The following is a 7773-nucleotide window of genomic DNA, read 5'->3' as shown; positions in this document are numbered from 1 at the left end:
AAATCAATTTTTGGAAAGTAACTCGCCCCTTGGATATGGTCAAACAAATAGTCAAGTCAAGGGAGAGCCTACCTATTCTTTATGGTTACCTTGTTCAATTGGCAGTAGTCAATACATATCCTAAGGGACCCATCCTTTTTTTTCACGAACAATACCGGAGTACTCCATGTAGAAATGCTTGGTTATATAAAACTTTTGTCCAATAAGTCCTTAAGTTGCTCTTTCAACTCTTTCAATTAAGTCGGAGCCTTATATAGAGAGGAATGGATATAGGTTGAGTATCCAGCAAGAGATCAATGCCAAAGTCTATTTCCCGTCTAGGAGGAATGCTAGATAAGTCATCGGGAAAAACTTTCGGAAACACGCTCACAACCGGGACCGACTCTAATGAAGGGACCTTAGACTCAACGTCCATCACCCTACCAATATGATAAATGCACCCCTTGTAGATCATTTTCTTATCTTTGAGACAAGAAACAAATTGATCTCTAGGAATTGAGTTCCCCACTTTCCAATTAAAAATTGGCTCATTGGGAATTTGAAATTTGACCACCCGGGTTCTACAAGCTATTGAACCATCCCATGCATGCAACCAATCCATTCCCAAAATTACATCAAAATCAAAAATACCTAACTCTACCAAATCCAGCAAGGTAACATTATGAGACAAGGAAATGGGACAACTAAAATAAACTTTCTTAGCAACTACGGACTCACCAACCGGGGTAGAAACCGAAAAAGGTTCTAAGAAGACTTCGGGGAGTATTTCAAATTTCATAGCTACTAGAGGGGTCATAAACTACAAAGTATCATTGGGTCTAACAAAGTATATACATCAATGAAACATACGAATGACCACATCCGGGGAGCTCTCTTGGTCTTGTCATGATCAAAAAGTATAAAAGTGGTGTTGCTTTTGAGCATTGGGGTTTGAACCACTTGGAGTAGTTTGATTATCTTTTCTTCCTTTGGCCGTAAGGTATGTACAATTATTCAATTGGTGGCAACTCTTACCACAAACCATAACAAACACCGAAACCATCTAGACACTTCCCCTCATGTTTCTTACCACATTTAGCATGAGTAGGCTTGGCTATAGAAGACCCACAATTATTTCCTCCCTGAGGTTTAGGGTTACACACCCTATCCCTATTGACCATTGGGGAAGTATTAGAGGAGCTTTGGTTGGAGAACCTTCGCTTGAACCCTTGTCAAACTTGCCCATCGGGCCTAGTATTGGTAAAATTCCTATCACCCACTCTAGCTATCTTTGCCTCCCTATTCACACTCTTAAGCTTTTGCTTCTCAATTTTCTCAGCATGAACCATAAGGCTTGCAATGTTAATACTTAGGGTAAGCATTGCATAACGACATTCATTAACTACCAACTCAGACACTCCCATCACATACTTAATCATCCTAGCCCTTGATTCTTCCACCATGGTTGGAGCATACTTATATAGTTCTGTGAACTTTAGAGAATACACTTTCACACTCATACCCCCTTGTCGAAGGTTTATGAATTCTTGCAACTTTCGTTCCCTCAACTCTAGGGGAAAGAACCTGTCAAGGAATGCTTCTTTGAACACCTCCCAATCTATGGAACCCACTCATCTTGGCCTTTCACCTTTACATTATTCATAAAAAATTTGAGCTACGTCCTTTAGTTGGTAGGTAGATAGCTCTGCCTTCTTCTTCGAAGAAACCCCCATGGCACTAGGTATTTTGGAAACTTCATCAACAAACTTTGGGGATCCTCTTCCATCTTGGAACCAAGGTACTCGGGGGGATTCATTCTAGCAAAATCCCTAAACCTCGAAGCCATAGTATTCACATTAGAATTCACCCTAGGCTGAACATCCCTATTTGCTTGAGCCGTTATAGCTTGGGCTTGATTTGTCACAGCTTGAGCTTGGGCCGTCATGGCTTGAGTTATCATTTGCATAGTAGCTCTAAATTTTGCTTGAGTCACATTTTCGGTTACCGGATCAACCAGAGTTTACTCATCTTAGGAGTTCAGTTGTCTTGAGGAGCTCCTCAATTCACATTATCCTCTTCCACCATTCTTGCATTAGGCCTTCGTGTATTCATTTCCTGAAGACACATAAGAAAGATTAGAAGGAAGACATTATAGAGTTAAACTCTATGGCACGACTCAAGAGTTATGAAAGTAATGTAAGTTCCAAAAGTCTTATAGCCTCTCACACATAAACGTGGCGCACTTCACACTATGAACAAGACTCTATTAGACGTGTCTTATAAGACATAGTCCTAGAATCATTCTGAACCTTTTGCTCTGATTCCTAAGTTTGTTACGTCCCAAGGGTACCCCCTAGATGTAATATGGCACATGGAACCTCGAAAGGACCCAGGCAAGCCACTTAGCTTATCATCATCACACAAGTCTAGAATAATAACGAATAAAACACAATTTCAAGTCTGTAAGAAAATTTCATAGAAAATAAACGGAAGTCTAGACATAGTCTCATTAAGCTATCTACTACAATCGGAGTTTCAAAATTCTAGGGGCACAACCCTTACAATAGAGAATATGATAATGTCTAGTACAACTAAAGAAATGAAACAACAATAAAAGCACTTGTCCTCGGATCCATGAGGACATACCACGACTTTAAAGAGTAGTCAACCCAAGTTGACCTAGAAGGGACAATCAGCTCACACGTCGGAACCTATACTTGTTAGAAACAGAGAAGAAATATGGGTTAGCACATTTAATGTATTAAGTATGATAATCATACACAAAAACATGAAAATATGCTTAAAAAGGACAATTTAGTTGAAGAGTATGCATTTTAGAAAGTTTGAGAATCATCATGTAAATCGATACAAAACATAAGTCATAAGCATAATCATTGTATAAGTCAGCACATCATAATAGGAACCCACTATGAATACTCTCAAAGTCTACTTGTGCCATGCATAAGTACGATCCCTTACTCCTACTCATGCTAAGTAAAAATCCTTAAGCAAACATAGTTAGTCCTTTACATTCATTATTACTTTGGGAAGAAGCACTACACCATTTTAGGCCTACGGCCACCCCAGTAAAGTGTAGCCTAAACTAGCAAAAAGTGTGGCCTTTGATAAAAGGCAACACTTTTGGACTTTAAGCAACACTTTTTAGGGGGTGGCCTAAAGCAGCGTAACCTTTGACATTAGGCCACGCTTTTGAAATGTCGCCATAGCAGCTACACTTAAAAAGTGTGGCCAAAGAGGTACAAAGGGCACGCTTTGTACCAATTCATTAGCAACACCTTTTGTTTGATTATACTACACTTAAAAGCGTGGCCTTTGCTTTGTTATTGGTCACACTTAAAAAGTGTTGCCTTTTATATCTCATCTAGAACAACACTTATAAAGTGTAACTTTTCTTATGTACATGATAAAATTTGTAATCAATAAGCCACACATTGGACGTCCCTATAGCAACACTTTTGAAGTGTGGCAATGTTGTGTAGAATTTTTGTAGCCACAATTTTTCATTTTAAGAATAATAATTTTTATTTGCATATATTCAATAATCACATAATTAAATATATAAGTGATCTAAACCACAAAATTAGCTAATAAATATATCGAAGCTATATATTTCAAATAAACTTCGAGAAACATGTCTTGTACAACCAATACTTAGAAAGTGATTGCTTACAGATCTTTACTATCAATAAATTCCACAAAACCAAATGCATTCAAACAATTATGACAATAGTACAAAAACTCTTCATCGTTCACTACAATAGATCGAGTTTAATTGAAGCCACAATTCAAATTCAATTACCGGCATTTTCCTGCACATTCAAAATAAAATTATAATTTAGTTAAATAAATCATGTATTTAATATGCTCAATGCTAGTCATTTTTAACAATACTTCCCAGCCCCTTCCCAATGTAGAGGTACTGTTATGAAAAACAGGACTCTTAGTTTCAATTAAAAAATCCCTAGGCTGAATCATTTACTATGCACACGGTTGTATCAAACATTTATGGACAACATTTGTCTAAACATTCCTAATCCTACACTGTAAATCAAAATAAGTGAAAGTTTGCTTTACAAACAAGTAGCATCACATTTCAGTGGATTAACATAAACTTTGGTGTATGTAAATAAGCACTAGCTAGCCTGTGAAGGCAAAACAAGAAAGGAAGAGGAGGTTTCACTTGTCAAAGCCATTTTGGTCTAAAAGGTATGGGAGCAATAAAATCACAAAAACTAAACATTATTGATTTGAAGGCAATTTTAAATTTATCCACTACTTCACTGTAACATATTAAAAGTCTATTTATCACACTACTAAGACATAAATGAATTCCTAGCACCAAGATATTTATAATGGTCATACCTATGGAGGATGTGGAAATAAATGAGCAAAGTCTTCAAGGATATTCCTTGTGTTCCTTTGATATAAGCTAAGTAGCGCATTTAATTGTGATTTCATACTCGCCACCTCTTGTTCCCACTCAGGAGTTGGAGCGGTAGTGCTAGATGAACTCAATGACAGGATATGCTTGAATCGTGAAAGATATTTGGGCAACTCTATGAGTATCATGCCTCTGTGGCCCACTCGGAATGAAAAGAGGAAGGTAATGGAGTTCAAATAACTCACCAAGGTCACATGAAAATAAAAGAAATAGATTAGCCTATGTTCATGAAGATGAACTTTCAAATAAAGCCAAACCAATGCATAACAATAAAGTAACAGGCCAAACACATCAATGCACGCTTTTATCAACAGCTTGTCACATGCTTATTTAATACAAATCTAAACTACCAAATAAAAAGCCAATTGACTAAAACTTTTCCCTTAGGAATAAATGGACTATCTGATGTTTTAAGTCATTTTAGATGCCACCATATTCCTAAATCAATAAATCAGTTCTCAGATGACAACAATAACATCAGATCAGTTTTCAGATGGAGTACTAGGTTAGATTTCTTTAGTGTAGGTAGCTTAAGAAACAACATGTCTCACCTAAGCCGCTGAGCAGCAACATAGTCTGCTGCAGTCAATGAACGAGAAATGTCAGATTTGTACGATTATCATCATATGTCAATCATGCTCCTTTCCTGGTGACAGAAAAAGAAGAGAATAGATAACAAAGATGATATCAGGAAATAATTTGAAGTTGCTCCCAATAAGACATCGAGAATCATGCAGAGATTTACGAATGTATCAGCACTCGAGAATACACCTACATCAGCAAAAAGACAATTAAAATATTTTACCCCTCTTTGGCTCTTGTCATCTACTATAAATTGACCATTGTAACTATAAGAATTTTCATTAGTGAAGATCATGTAGTACAGATCGATATGAGTTCAATAGTTAATCTAGTTGGCTGAAAAATGTGAAAATGGCTGAAACATCCATACAGCTGCAACTACATACCTTAACTCAAGGAGTAGAAACAAATAGCTATAATCTTCATTCTTTGATGTGCAGTGAAAGCTTAGCTTCTACAGGAAAGCTAGTGAAAGCTTCATTCTAACGTCCATTGCAACAGTGAGTTAGAGAGAACAATCAACAGAACTACATAATCTTATATAGAAAAAATGAGTACAATCTCACTCTATATAGTATAGGCAGTTTGCTCTCACTGAGTCTATAAACAACAACATAGTGAGTGTAATCCCGCAAGCGGAGTTTGGAGAGGATTGTGAGTACAAAAGCATTATCCCTACCTTGTAGGAAAGGAGAGGTGATTTCCGATTGGCCCTTAGCTCATGTAAAACATATCAAAATCAAGTATTGGAAGGAAATACAGTAGCAATCTCTCTGTTTTAAGAAAACTTCTCCACGAATCATACATCAGCCAAGCTTAAAATCTGAGCAAAGGCTTTAGAACTCATAATTAGATAGCAAAAACATTGTATTTATGAGTTCACATGTCAGTGGCCAGGAGACATCTCTAACATTAGGTGGGTACAAGTTTAGCATGATCAGGAGACATCTGCATCAGAAACAGTCCAACGACAACGGTGAACAACACCAACTGTATGAAAAAACACGAACTGTACTTACAGACTTTCTTCTGTAGCTTTAGCTTTTCAGCAGTGCTTGCTAAATCTTCACAGTAACTTTCCAACTTCTTGGTTTGTGTCTTGAGCGCTACAGCCTTTGCTTCGGCATCTCCTAGCACGTGCACCATCTGTGCTTGTTTTGAAGCTAATATCTCCTGTTCTTCCAAGAGGGTAAGTTGATATACTGTTGCACTTCTCAAATTTTGGGATGTTTTTGATAATGCCAAATACTGAACTTTAGCTTCAATTTTCTGCCTGAAGAGACCCTCGAACTCACTTTCAATAGTCTCATCTTGTAATAAACATGTGAAACTAGTCCTCTTGTTTTAACTACAGTTACTTCATAGTAGTCTAAATACATTAGACAAAGTAAAATCACCCTGACAATGCTTGTATTAAACATATTTTAGAAAAAGGAACTAAATTTAAGCATCCAAAATACCAAAATTGAGGTAAGTATATTACAGAACATACAGAGGTCATGACAAGATAAACTAAAAGGTGTCATACCAAGTAGTTGAGTTTTACATCTCTAATTGAAAAAAATACTCAAATAACCAAAATTAGATGACAATATCGAGACATGAGTCATTTTCACATTGATTTAACCTAATATAGATTAGTAGAGCAATCTAAATTGGAACAATAATGTTAACGTAGAGCAGATCGCCAAAACTTTAACGTTTTAACTGCATTTCAAGATATTTCGCACTTCTTCAAAATTCTCTACCCATTACACGTCCTTTAAAAGTTGAAACAAAAATAGGGGAAGAACTTTAGCAGGCATATATAGTACCTCGAGGTTCCAAAATTGGGAAACAATGATATGGTGTTAAACAAGATAAGCAACATGGGTAGGGATGGGGGGAAGGGGGTCAACGCCCAACTCGCGCCATCACAAGGTGTGTTTCACTTCTATAAAAAATGATAGATATGGCAAGAAATTTCATCAACTGATTCGCATTTACTTCATGTGCCAAAGCTATGGTCTCCAGCATCACCCAATTCGGGGATAATAAACCTAAAAATTACAGAACACGAAACAATAATGGCATGATGCAGGAGTGCTATCTAGAGAAGTGAGCAAGGTAAAAGGTTCTGCAATGATTGGTTACCCTTTCTCATTAACAGTTGGGTCAAGTATTCCAGCGTATACATGTAATCTGGTAAACAAAGAAACAAGAGTTAAGGAAATCTACTGAAATGATTCAAATAGAGAAGATAGATACAAAAGTTTGAGTTGTTAAACTAGTTACCATGGATACTTCTCACTGAGTTTTGTGGAGGAGCAGCCACTGCACATACCTGAAAGATGCAAGTCATGTAATCAGCGAGTTGAAAACATACATAACTAGAGACATCAAAAATTCAAAACTAACACTCACTGAAGCAATGTTCAATCAAAATATTGAAAAGTACATTAGCGACCTAAACTCATAGAGTTGCTCCATTTTCTCACACATGTTCAAGATGAGGTTTTCTAAAAATGTTTGAAGCAAATTCTAGAACAGCTTGAGAGAACAAAGAGAGGGATGTCAAAACTAAGAATTCAAACATGCAAGGTTTGTGGCAAAATATCAGTTGCAATATGTGGTGCAAACGAATATTTTAGCAAATAAACGTAAATGAATATGTTGGAAACCTACCACTTTAATCTAACTATTGTCAACCCCACTTTCCTTTATAAGGTCAATAGCTGCAACGATTGTACCACCTAGGAAGATGTAGAAAA

At 36.7% G+C, this 7773-nt stretch overlaps 1 long non-coding RNA gene across 1 annotated transcript; it reads right to left on the bottom strand.

Annotated features, from left to right (window-relative positions):
* Positions 1–6804: 6804 nt before the first annotated feature.
* On the bottom strand, positions 6805–7205 carry LOC107059531 (uncharacterized). Its single transcript, XR_001472709.1, has 2 exons — positions 7157–7205; positions 6805–7062 (listed from the first exon to the last, which is right to left on the bottom strand). It is a non-coding gene; the product is annotated as an uncharacterized lncRNA (long non-coding RNA).
* Between the last annotated feature and the right edge of the window lie 568 nt (positions 7206–7773).

This window comes from Solanum tuberosum, unplaced genomic scaffold (assembly GCF_000226075.1).
Source record: "Solanum tuberosum cultivar DM 1-3 516 R44 unplaced genomic scaffold, SolTub_3.0 scf00023, whole genome shotgun sequence".
Taxonomy (NCBI): Eukaryota; Viridiplantae; Streptophyta; class Magnoliopsida; order Solanales; family Solanaceae; genus Solanum; species Solanum tuberosum.
The sequence above is the reverse complement of the archived record's forward strand: the minus strand, read 5'-3'. Positions and strand labels throughout refer to the sequence as shown.